General features: G+C 38.5%; 1 long non-coding RNA gene across 1 annotated transcript; it reads right to left on the bottom strand.

The window, feature by feature from the left end:
* Positions 1-425: 425 nt before the first annotated feature.
* LOC139588691 (uncharacterized) lies at positions 426-13,062 on the bottom strand. The gene is made up of 3 exons (XR_011678773.1): positions 12,514-13,062; positions 11,882-11,962; positions 426-645 (listed from the first exon to the last, which is right to left on the bottom strand). It is a non-coding gene; the product is annotated as an uncharacterized lncRNA (long non-coding RNA).
* Positions 13,063-13,715: the final 653 nt, after the last annotated feature.

Below are 13,715 nucleotides of genomic sequence, written 5' to 3'. Positions count from 1 at the left end.
AGTGTGGTGAAGACTAATTTGTTTAAGAAGTCCTTTGTAAACTGGGGGGATTCTGTAGGTTGTTTGGTCCAGTAAAGCAGGCAGCAGGAATGCCAAGATCCAGAGCCTTATCTTTACAACTCCAATGAAGACATCATATCATCAATAAACACCTGCCACTCTGCTCTTGTTCACTCCTCTCTTGTTCCTTTAATTTTGCTCATTTTTAGACATTGTGGAGTTTTTAAAAAGTATTGTTGCTATTCACCCATAGGAAAGGCATCAATAAAAGCAGACTTGCCTCAAAGACACAAGGGAACCTTGAACCACCAAAGATGCAGTGACAAATCATGTCACCTTTTCCTGTTAAAATAAACTGCAGACACAACACAGGACAGCTGAGGATTGTTTAAGTTTGAAAAGCTCCTACTGTTCTTAGACACACACAATTTATCCCATGCAATGGTGTCATGGCTTGGAGGAACAGGTGAACTACTGGTAAACTCTTACCAGCAGTATTTGCACTGGAGCCATCATTGTCCAGCCTTAGTTTAGATTCCTCACTGTGAATTAATGGCATACAGCACATTCCTTCTTTTATTTACACAGAGCCCAGCCACAGGCAGCTTCTCTGATTTGATTTTACCATTCAGTAAAACAGAAGCCCTGCATGAGAAAACAATGGTAAGTAAGGGCAAGTTTAATGGCAAAATGAAACAGATGAGCAACTTGCATTAGCAAGATGTTCCATGCCTGGGTGAAGTCAGGTTTCAGAGGACTGCCAAGGGTATTGCAAATCTCTTTGCTTTAATGGATTGAATGGAAAGGCATTCACCTGAGACTAGCAGATTATTTAAAATCAAATATAGACCATCTTGTACTTGTGAAGGAAAGGACTCAGCAAAGATGCTGTAAACAATTTCTCTCTGTTCTTCTGGCTGCCCTTACACATTTTTAGAGAAGGTAAACAAAGTAGCATGAATATGGCTCTAAACAAACTCTGAGAAAGCAAGTCTGATGCTCAGATTTTCTATATATTACACTTGTCAGGTGGTGGCACTTGAAAGGGCAAAGCATCAATCAAGCACAAGGGCTTGTATCTTCATAAATGCTGGTTTAGAGAAGCATTGCTCTCAAAGAGAGTTTTTTGGAGGCAACTATCACAAATAGTATGTGATATAATGGCTAATAATACAAAAAATCCTATTTCCTAAAATAGTATTTAAAGATCTAATATGAGCATTTTTCCAAACCTTCACAACTGCAGCTTCATTGTTGCTGCTTTTAGAATGTCTTATGAAGTACTGATAAAAACACATCATGAAAAAAGAGTGTAAATTCTTACTGTGTGGCATAAGTAAGCAGTCAGAAAAGAACCAGCTAGTGACCAGGGGGAAAACAGTTCTTTTATCTCTTCTCCTTGTCCCCCTCATTCACCTGACAGGATAAGAGTATGGTTCCTGCTACATGCTGTGAAAAGAAGCATCTGATCTATAAGGAGAGGAGTTTCTTACTTGGGAGCTTGGCTGTTCTCTTTCCTCGTCCCTTGTGATCTCTGCATATCTGAGGTAATTGAGAGAGCATTTGCAGACTGAATTATGCCCTTCCTTAAGGGCTGCAGAGGAAGGTCAGACATTTTCTGAAGGTGTATGCAGCCAATTCCCAAAATACACCACCACTGCCAGAATCAGTGACAAAGGAGGCCTTGATTTGGGAACTGAGAGTGGTTTTGCACTTATAAATGTAACTCATCCACTCTGTGATACAAAATGGAGAGCTAATAGTGACTGTTAATCACACAATTACAGAAACACAGAAATTATAACTATTTTTTGCTTCTTTTCAACAAAATCTTGGTTTGCATGCCAACATTCTGTATTCTCTAAAAATGTTAGAGGTTCTACCATGTGACAATGTGACCAATAATTTAAATGCTGCAAATACTAATCTTTTTCAGATTTGCATCTGTGAATTACATCTTATATAAGTCCTTTCAGAAGAAATTAATACAAAGATTCTGTGGCTAAAGATACTTAAGGGTTACATAGCCAAGAATCAGAAGAATTTTCTCATAATGAATTTTCTCTAATCTCCTCTAAATTTCATTTTTTTCCAATAGTTTGTCCAAATAATAGCAGTTTTAAAGGAAAGTATTTTCTGCTAGTAGAAAATATGGATGCAAAGAACTACTAAATGACAGGTAATGGCAATATATCTGGTTTTAATGATCTCTGATTATGATACTTAGGGCAGAGAATTGAAAGGATTAGCTGGTACTTAAAGGTGTAGCCCGGAGCAGGATATGAATTATGTTGCCTACTGCCCAGCTTCTCATAACCATGACCATGTCTAGTGTGGGAGAGTCCTTGGGGTGCAGAAGCCTCACAGACAGATGTGGAAGCAGACACTAACAGGACTCCAAACATAAGGGTACTAGTCTTAGAATCCACCTCTTGAAGAAAGACAATCACCAGCTATACTTAAATTTAAAGAGAATATTTATCACTCCTGTTATGATTACTCACTGATTTCATTGTAAGACAATCAGATATTTGCTGGCTTATGAAATTTTGCTGTGTATTAACTATTTGGATTGCTGACAAATAAAAAACCAAAAACTAGAGCTATTTTATTGCTGTAAAAAAAGATTATTTGATTTTTGGAAAAGAAGAATATTAATTGAGAGATTCTTTCTTACTATAAGAATCACTGTTTAAAATTTAGAAGGAAGATAATTAAGAAGAAACAAAGGGCAAAGAACAAAGACAAATTCTGATTTATCACAAGGTTTAGACCATTTTTGGTGTTTCCAGCTGAAACATGAAATAACAGTTATAAGTATTTAAAATGCCACTAACTACAGACAATATTATGATGCAAGCAAATATCACCTTCCATATCCATTTTCAAAAAACTAAAGTTTAGCTTATGAAATATAGTTAGAATTTTTGTTTCCAAACAAATAAAAGATAGGTTAGATTTTGAATATGTTCATTTACTAGTTTATCTTCCCTCATTTAGACTGTTTCCTTGCCATGTAAGCAGAAAGCCGTGCAAATGAGAAGTTGGGAGATTTTTGCTAAATATAGTGGTATTAGTAGTAGTAGCTTCATGGATTGTGTTCTAAGCTACACATTGTGGACATCTTACAAGTTGTCATTTAATAACTGAAAAATTGAATTTCCCAGAAGTTCAGGACTGAATCAAAATTCCTCTTCAAATTAATAAGATGTATACATGCTACCTATATGCAATGCATGCTTTTACTTTTTCTAGGCTAAATGGTTTCATACATAACAGGAAGATGGAAATAAAATCTAAACAAACAGAACACTATTTTTGTTTTACTTGGTTCATAGATTTCTTCTGCCTTTCCAACTGTTTCATAAATTTATTTTTCCTGACTGGCAAATCACTCAAAAAATCTATTTCACCAAAACATGTTTCAATCTAACTACAAGACAGCTTTTGTCATTTGTCATAAAGATGTAGAGTTTTGGCTGGATAGTTAACCTAAATGGACAGACAGCACACTGCATGAAAGTCAAGATCAGACAGATAGCAATCAGGATTTCTTGGGGCTTCATTCAGTACCCTCCTCCTACATCTCAATAAATTATAGCTACCTCTGAATGGACAGTCAGTATACTTAGTATTTTCTCTGGCAGATCAGGGAATTCTAGATAAACTACAGATAATATTTTTTCAGAGGAAAAAAGAATATTCACCTATGTTCTGGCTGCACCTAAATACACTGGAGGTAGGGTGGTAGAGACTTAATCAGAAATTGTGAATAGAGAATAATTAAATAATTAAAGAAACTAGACTGAAAAAATAAAGGCAGGAATAGGAACCTAACTACATTGAAATAACTGTCCCTTTAGGCCAGACCTAGGTGGACATTGGCATAAATCCACAGGAGTTTATATTTAATCTCTAGACACTCTTAACTTCATCAGTCAGTGGCAAGGCAGTTAGCATATTTAAAAGGAAATAAACCTGGGGGGTGTATTTATGGGAAAGCTCATCAATTCCAGAGTTTGCAGTGCAAATAATGTTTTTAAAGGGCCTTTACAAAATACAGTCCTGTAGCAGTTACAACACACCAACCCTTCAAACTGGAAGAGCCGCACCCAGCAGCGGTGCCAAAGAGGAGCACACACCTTCATGTTGCTACTTGTAGAAGAAGCTAATTGCAAAGAACCCTGTAATCCTCACTGCGATGGATTCATTAACTTTAAAGGGCTAAAAAAGATCTACTAACTCCAACAAGCTTTCATATTTATGTTTGCATGGAAGAATCATACTGACGTCTCAAAGAGTGATCCAAGACAGTTGGTCATAGGTGAGGAAATGATCAATTACTCAAGGATGAAGTCTACAAACAAGTTTTAGTACTTTCATTCTCATTTAAATCCCGCAGAGTTAGCTTGTAGCTTAAGAACTGTGGACAGAGACAGCTCCCAGACCTTTGTCTGATGACTTCTGCCTAAAGTAAATGTACTGAGACTTTGCATGTTTTGGAAGGTGGTGCTGCATTGCAGGAAGATGCTCTCTTCCTCTCAAGCCACGTATACTTCTGAGGCAGAGGCTGAGGAGTCACACATGGACAGAATTGGGAAGCTCTAGTCCTTGCTTTCCCTTTAACTACAGTGGGAAGGATTTGGACAGTGTTTAGACCCCAGTAAAAAAGTAACATTTTAGTGCATAGAAAGTTCTTTCTTAAAATTGTGGTCACTAAAGCCCTTAGCACTGTTTGTGCACATGGACCATGAAGAATGCCCTGGTGACACCAAGCAGGGGTCTTGGAACTGTTGCTATTTAATCCAAAAGTCAGTTTGCACCAGCCTTTTCCAGCCTGACATTCCTACCTCTTCAAATATTATGTTCAAAAACTAACAGCTTTACTAGACTCATTTTCATAAGGCTTCTGAAAACATGAAATTAATTTGATATATTTGTTAAATTATGTGATCTGTAACGTTCTGTAATCTGCATTTGATAACACAAAGTCTTTCAATAATTATATGCCTTCAATTTTGCACACTTAGTAAAAACCAAAACTATAGATGCAGCATGGTATTTTGAAATATCATGAAGATTTGAATATGCCTGCAGATTTTACAGAATAAACAAAAGTCATTTTACAGAAAAAAAAAAGAAAACAAACAAGTCCAAGTAAGAATATTTGCCTATATGAAACAGTCATGGCAGCTCTTTAGAATTTTATTGCCATTTGTTTGAAGTTATTCCTCTGTATCAGCTGCCAGCCTGATAGCATGAGCCAAGTAAAGAATTTGGTATGGGCTTGGATACCTGTCATTCTGTCAGGGCCTTATGTAGGCCTTGTATAAACTGCTAGGCAGGGCGCCAGTAGCTCTGTAGTGGGTAGCAGGAATTTAAAAAATCACTGATCCAACCCCTGTAAATAATGGGTTTGTTTACAAACTCCATGCCTGAACGTAGGCTTACTGACTGGGGTCACAAATGTTCTACCTCTGTTTCTGGAATTTTTGCAGTGTGTTAGGACCAGCTCTGGTAACTAAAAAAGCAGTGAGAGCCTTTTCATGGACTTCAGTGGAAAATGGATGAGGCCTAAGTAAGGCAAACAACTGCCTGCTAGTGAATATGCCCAAAAGCAAAATGAGGAACGGTTCATTTTCCTTGTTCATTTTCCCAAGCTCGGAAAAGACATTTACAAGACACTTTCAGCTGGGAGGATGGACCTCTGTTGAAATCCTGAATTAAAACAGTTCCAGGCAATTTGCTTTTCCTTCTTCTTGCCAAGATGCTACTTGAGTAAAACAGAGGTAAAGATACCCACTCATGCAAGGTGCTGTTGGGAGAGATGCTCTTTGTAAAGAACATGCTGACAAGAGAGGCTGTGGATGTCCTGTTCCTGGAAGTGTCCAAGACTGGGCTCGATGGGACCCTGAGCAACCTGGTCTAGTGCAAGGTGTCCCTGCCCATGGCAGGAGGGTAGGAACTCGATGATCTTCAAGGTTCCTTCCAACCCAAACAATTCTCTGATTCTATGATGTGCTAAAGAAATACAAGCATCATGTTCCCTGCAATCAAGATACCTTAGAGAGAACAGAAGATGTGAAATTGAAAACAAAAAAAAGAAAAAAAAAGAAAAAAAAAAGAAAACAACGAGAAAAGTAAAGCAATAAATATTACTTGTGCTATACCTGGCTGGGCACACCTGCCACCCCAAGGCTATTTCCATTCTCTGACCATTCATTTGTATTAGTCACCAGACCTCCTTCCTGATTAAGCATCACTGTTAGGCTGCTGCTGCAAACAAGCAGAAATACGAAACCTGTTTTTCCTGGTGTATCTCAGTGAAGCCACGAAATCCAAGAAGCTCTCTTTGATCTACGAGTCCTTAATTAAAGAGCCACTTTGCATATCTGCTCCTTCATCTGACTTTTCTCATGGTACAGACCTGTGAGGAAGGTGTCAGTTTTTATCCCTGTGATACAGACTAGAGTTGGCTTAAATTCTTGGTTTAGTAATTCAAATTTTAAAAGGAACTGTTGTTAAATGCTGTGATATTAATGCCATTTCCAATTACTAGTAAATTCCTAGGAGTTCTAAAATACTTCAAAATCTATTGTAACATTTAAAGAAAGAAAAAATAAGGTCAAATAGCATGTAGATGTCATGCATGTGTGAGCTCTCACTTGGCCATTTCAGGAACATTTTTATGTCTCTATATTTAATATTTATTAAGAATAACATGGATGGGGATAATATTATCCAGAAGAAAAATGCTGATGTTCAATTTACAAGGTCTAGTGGGCCTGAATCTTCAGAGGAAATCACCTGTGTGCTTTCCCGCAAGAAGGGATCTGTTTTTACAGCTGCACTTGAAATTGACACAGAGGATATAGAAAATACCAGCGTTCATCCCGCAGTTTAACAACAGACCCCTTTATAGGAGACCCACCCTTAAAATTAAGAAAGCTGTATAGAAGGATAAGCATCCAAACAAATCCTTGCAATTGTTTTAACAAGATGGCTTAACACAAACCTAGAAGAATGAATGAAACCCAGTGAAATAAACAGAACAAAAATGAAGATATATAATTATGAGCAACACTTTTTAAATGGCTTTTCTTAAAACAGACATCTACTAAGATTTCAAAAATACAATTATAGCTTTAATTTCTATCCTTATTAAAAACAGACTAGAAAATGGGGCTGGAAGAGACATACAGATGCATTTAACTAGAGGAGCCAGACAACTGCAAGTATTTGGTGGTGATCACCTACAAATATGTCAGTTCCTTGTTGTACGTAAACTTTTTGGGATTAGGTCAGTAGCCCTGCTTTCTCCTTTAAGTTATGCCAGTTATTTTTAATATGAAAAATTATAATTATGATTGAAGAATGCATAGAACAAATAGCATTTCATCAGCTCTTTTTATGACCTACACGACGCATTGTGCCTCACTGCATTGTGAGGCACTAAGAAGTGGTGAAGGAGACAAAAGTGTGCCTGCAATTTGCCCCTATGAAATATCCACCTGCAGCTCATGTCAGGTATTCCTGGCTCCCAATAGCCTGCTGGTCTCCTTTGCATATTTAAATTTTCTAGTAAGCCAAAGTGCATCCTGTCCTCACAACAAAGGGGAAGTTCAATTTTCAAAGTGATTTCTATCTAGCTTAGCAATTTAGATAACACTGTGCTTTAGGGCTGCATTTGACTCCTAGAAGAGACTTGTAGAGGGGACAAGGGCCTTCACCTCCATGTTTCTTCTCCATGGTCCTTCACCTCCATCTGACTTGCACATAAGATAGAAGTGGTGTTTTTCCTCTTCCCAAGTCAATATTCTCCAATGCCAAACTCTCCAAAGACTATTCATCTGTTTGAGCAAAATTCTGGCCATCAAAGACTGAGCCCAGTTTTATGTTTGAGTGAAGAGGGTAGATGAAAAACAATCAACCAAAATAAACCCAGCCCATTGTTAGACACCCAACTAAGATATGACTCCAGGCTGCAGAAAAAAAGTTAGGTTGCACAACATATCACCTCTCTCATGTCCATTATTGTTCACATTGTTCATGTCCTTGTATAGCTTCATGCTCTCTGCACTAATTTGCAGCTTCAATGAACTGCTCATAGCACACCTCCCTGCCTGCTAGGAAGGCAGATGCTGCCATGTTCAAAAGAGATGTTAGTTCCAACTATAATGAGACCTGAATAAGGGCTAAATATGCTGGTATAGAAACCCTCCCTGGGAGTTTACAGAGCTTTGGCAAACAGCAAGATGCTCAGAGGACAGCTAAAATGAGAGTCAAGGAGTTATTATTCTCTAGTTTTATGGCTTCTGTTACATGCCTCTGCAGAGAACACAGGGACCAGCACCCTCTATCAGCTCTGTATACTGGGTATTGGGTCCAGGTGCATATAGATAAGTGAAGCCACTAACCCAGTCATGTCCTTCCTTGAACAAGCAGTTTGGGAGAAATGGAAGATGAACACAGCCCTCAGTACAAAATCCACCCACTTGACTAAGCACATCTTGCTGATTCCTCAATTCCCTCCCCAAGCAGTATCAGCCTTAAGTGGCAGATTTCTGTTATGTTTCCTTAAGACCTCTCTACAGGGAATTATATGATTTTGCAATCTTTTAAATTATGTTTCACATGAGAATCCTGAGGAGCCTTGTAAACATTGATGGTCAATATTATTCAATACAGTAGTCTCAGACAGAAAGGGATCTAGTAAGATGTCCAAGATCACGCAAGGGGTTGCCTGGGGTTAAGCTGGCACCAGAAATGACCACACCGACCTACACACGGCACAAAGCAGAGATTCTTTGATGTGAGGAGCAGTCAGCTTTGAAAGTCTATCTGATTTTTTTACTTCACCTTCACCACCTTGTATTCCATATACCTGTTGTGCAGCTCTTCATTGCTATTGCTTCCTTTATCCTTCTGAGAAAGAACAATAATTTAAATATTTTAAAATTTCTTTATCTAACAGCCAAATTTAAATCTATTTCAGTACCATGACTAATCTTGAGAAAGAGGCAGAGAGAGTTTGAGGCTGGCTAAACTAACCCAAACTGAGGAGGAATGTATTTAGTCCTGCTTTTGGCTGACATCTTTTTCAATCAGACACTCTATGTGCACTATGTTCTATCTTCTACATGTATATATGGGCACACGCCTCCAGTACTTTTATCTGTTAGTCATGAAGCAGTTATAAAAATGTGCAGGTCATCACAGTAGTATTAGGGGAACAAAACCACTAAAGGAAAAAATGAGCACAGAAGCTGGTTAATTTTGAGGTAAGCTAATTAGGTAAAACATCAGCTGATAAAAATCAAAGTAATGTTATTTTTTCAGCCAATCTTTCTTGCTGTTCCAATTTTGCCATAAAATATTGCTCAGTATAAACTTTTTGCTGACCAGGCTAAGCATAAGTATTTAAGAACACTAAGCCAACTCTTATGGCACTAACACAGGACAGCATCAGCATATAGCACTATCAGAAACAGCATTTTACTTCCGACCTGATAGGCCAACAGGGTCTGCAAATCCTTGCAAACGTGCTCAGGTCTTATGGAAGGTAACACTTTGCTTGTAGGGGGACCTCATGATCTATTTGTGCCATAAAAGTTATCTAGATGATCAAAGCAGCTGACTGCAGAGCTTTGGGGAAGGTGGTAATAGGGAAGACCCCAGAGCACTTGCACCACAGACAGTCTGAGATATTGTCAGTGTTTGGATGAGCTCTGTGCTCTTCTTATAACAATTGCAGGCCAGGATCCAGAATCCATGAGGGTAAATGACAGACACATTTCAGAGAGTTCTCTAAAACAGGTAATTCTAAGACATGGTATGTCTCATAGGTGGGAAGACAATAGCACTTGTTTAAATAATCAGAAAATATGATGTTTCCTGGGAAAGCCCCAAACAATAAGCTTTTTTGTTGCTCTTTTCTTGGCTTTGCAAATACATTACTTAGCAATTGGAAGGTGACATACAGAGGCCAGCCAAAAAATGCAAACTCCGTGTTTTGCTGCAGCATCCAGTCTTTTGGACTTTGGGCCACTCAGTTCCCCAAGGAGTCAAGCAGTGATAATAACCCATTTAATGAGGAATAATATGCCAGTGTACTATATTATACAATACATTGTAACATATGCACTTCACACATGGAAAACTGCTGATTTTATACAGCCTCTAACTACTAAACCTATTATTATGAATGATGATTGTCCACATAAGATTAAATCTGAATATGCTTATAATTTTGCCAGTGTACAGGAACTGTCAGTTAAATAGCAAGGTACAACAGTAGAAATTCAGAAACTGTGCTGCAGATACAAAATTATACAGGTTAACTTTAATAACTTCTAAGTAATTAATACTTACAATTACTTATCAGCAAAGATTTTTTTCATTTAAACTGAGCCTACTTTATAAATTTCAATGTTTCTTCCTTGAAGAATTGATCGACCAGTGTAAATCTTAACTATCCTGATACCTCCCCATTCCTTTATACTATTTAAGCAGTTTAGTTGGTAATCAGAGAATGGATGATGTATTTGGAAGCTACCACACATATTAAACACTTCTCCAGTTCTGTGCAGGGATCCTCCAGGGTGTTAAGGCTATCTTGTACTGTGATAGAAGGCTTAAATATAAGCAGCATGAAGAAGTCTAGAGCTTGTCCTGTAATACAACTGTGGCTGCAGCTGCACTATGGCAGGTATATTTTACTTAGTAAGTTATTCAGAAACAAGAACTTAATGGGTAAGAGTTGTAGACACAGAAATCCATGACCTCCTGCTGGTCATTCCCTTTATCAAATCAATAAAATAAGCCTGCAATGACAGACCAAGCAAATGGGAGCTCCCAAGAGACAGGAAAGGGTATGGACAGGTTAGTAGAAGCTGGTTGTCGCAACCCAGGTGTTCATCTGGGATTAGGAAAACTCCAACAGCTGCCAGACTATACAGTGCACTTGCAGATGCACTGGCAGAGTGCTGAAAAGAAGTGTGCATAATCTTGAGATTGCTGACACAGAAGAGTAAGAGGCTGTCCATGAGCACAAGAGCTAAGGGTGGAATCAATACTCTTGCAAACTTAATAGCTCAGAGACACCAAGAGCATGCAACTCTACACCAGAGCATTTCAGAAATTATTTGTTACAGCCAGAAAAAAGTGGACACCACATTTTCAGAAAACAACAGAAGAGATGGCATCATTTCATTCAGTGCCTGTTTATTTGGTTATGGAGCTGATCCTCCATGCTAGGATGCTGGTTGTCTCTGCAGCACTTTTAACCTTCACCAGCCAAGGAATTTCAGTTCTGCAGCCCCAGTGGCACCTGACCAACTTCATGGCCAGCATTAGGAAGAAAATGAACAAATGCTTTTTCTTTTTTTTTTCACATGGCAATGTCCTTAAAGAAATCAAAAGATCAGTGCAGAGTAAGCAGTTCTTCCCTCAGATCGTCTGTCCATGTTTTAGGCAGAACTAAACTAAGATATAATGCCTTGTGAAGAACTTTTTATTTGGTCCATTAGTTCTCTCATTCAGAGCAAAAGTGGGATTATGTCAAATATATGTGATCAGATGATTTCCAGTAGGAAAAGGCTTAATATGATACCTGAAAGCATTTAGACACCCTGTATTCTACTAGCAAAGAGTAGTGGATCTGCAGTGGCTATGTAGAAAACCTTGTTGGCAGATGATCAGAGATAATCAGAGAAAGACTGGATATTTTAAAAAAAAATTATATCCAAAAATCAAGGAGAATTATTGGTTGACAATTTCTCCCTTATGCTAATCCATACTTCAGTTAAATCAGACACTCAGAACAGCTATTCAGGTATTGCATAATTCTAACCACCTCTGCTAAGAGCCATGTAACTCTTACCTCTTTCTTCCCAGATGTTGGATGAGAGTGAGAAGCTGATTGTGATGGGTGCCTGACTGGCATCAATTTGCATAGCAGGAGCTAGACAGGAAGAAAACAGATTGCAGTGCTTAGATCATATATTAAAGGGCAAGTCTGCTTTCAAAAACATAAACCCAAAGGTGCTTTTGGGTTTTTTTTTTTGTTTTGGCTTTTTTTTTTTAAGAGGAAGACTACAGTAGCACCTAGAGATCTAGAACAGGCTTGACCCCAACCTGTGGTTCTGCACTGAGGATTACTTACACTTGCTGAATGAAATGCTCTGGATGCAAATATTTTTGCTGGCGCAATATGTTATGACTCTATCACTCACCTTGAAAGAGGAGACTAAAAATGCTTTGATAAACGCTTTGAAACATTGCCCAGTTTCACTGGCTTTGTTCTTCTAAGTGTTTGTACCTCTTGCTTCAGCTGCAAAGTTATTTCATCATGTCCTAAAACACTGCTATGCAGAGAACTGCAGTATAACAAGCTGTAAAGTGGAGCATGTTGGATTAAGCAGCCAGCTGAGAGTGTAGACTTAACAGAAAGTGCTTTCTACCCTTTGGAAGCCAAACATTACAACACAGCACATTTGCACAGCATGACCTTACCTTTACTTCCGAGAGACAAGTTTGGTGCTGTCTCAGGTTTTCTTCTTTCCTTTGCAGTGCAGGCTGGTAAAGCACAGCTTTTCTTGCATTGTTCTTTTCCAATGGCAGTGATTTCACACTCTATATTTGGATTCAAGAGCACCACTTCCAACCTCCTCTGAGACTTGGCTTCACCTGGTTCCACAGTTTTGTACATTAGTGACTTCTGGGGCTAATTATGGTAATCAATCCCCTCACTGAGCTCTCTCCAGCAACAGGTTAGCATGTTGCCAGTCTCATACCCAGCAAGGAGCTGCAATTTCTGTCCTGCAATATGCTGGCAGCCACGGACTTACTCGATATGTTCAGTGGCAAGGCCTCATCTACCTGTGGGATCAAAGATGTTGGGCAGATCCTTGGGTTTGAGCCCTTCATAGTGGTTTTACACAGGGACACATCATAAAACTGGATATTTTTATTTTCTAGTTGTATCACTCTTAAGAAAGCATCTTCATGCCTTTTGGTATGCTCCTCTGTACAGATGACACGCCTGCCTTGAATTGGGCTGAGGAGAAAAAAACAGCTGTATTATTCAGTGAGACCAGTGCCAGTTAAAAACCCCAGAAAGCAGACTGGTTATCTTTGCTGCCACACTCATATCTGAACAGGCTGGCAGAGTGCCCCTACATAGCTGAGACTGAGCTACATTTCCTCCCAAGGAAGACACTCCTAGATCAAGCTTAGAAACACCTGTGCAGAGCAGCATCAGGAGATTTGGTGCAGCCAGTGCCAAACCGGGATCCCTGCTGAAGTGCAATACAATGTAATTTAACATGGTTATTGATTTCTCCTCTCCTATGTTAAATTATTTACTCTTGCTCCAGAGAATGATAACCAAATAAATCTAAAATTTTCCTTTCTTAGATGTCACATGCAAAGAACTTTTTGATGTAATAAAACTTTGAGTGTCTAAAAACATTTTCTCCAGCAGCTACTCATTCTATCTATCCTATTTTCTGTTGGGCTTTTTTTTTTTTTCCAGTTTGGAAACTGTGATTTTTCTATCGTTTCGAGAGGGCCATATTTATTATAATTAGAGGCCTGCCAATGTGGAAAATTTCTTAATAATTTTTTTGAGTTCTAAAATCTAAAATACAAGTCTTCAAGCCTCTAAACACAAACTTTGCTGTAACCATACAGTTACCCTTTCCAGTTTCAATGGT

The sequence above is a fragment of the Agelaius tricolor genome, unplaced genomic scaffold (genome assembly GCF_023055355.1).
Source record: "Agelaius tricolor isolate 1412-34295 unplaced genomic scaffold, bAgeTri1.0.p SCAF_3, whole genome shotgun sequence".
NCBI classification, from domain to species: domain Eukaryota; kingdom Metazoa; phylum Chordata; class Aves; order Passeriformes; family Icteridae; genus Agelaius; species Agelaius tricolor.
This window is presented reverse-complemented; position numbering and strand designations above follow the sequence as displayed.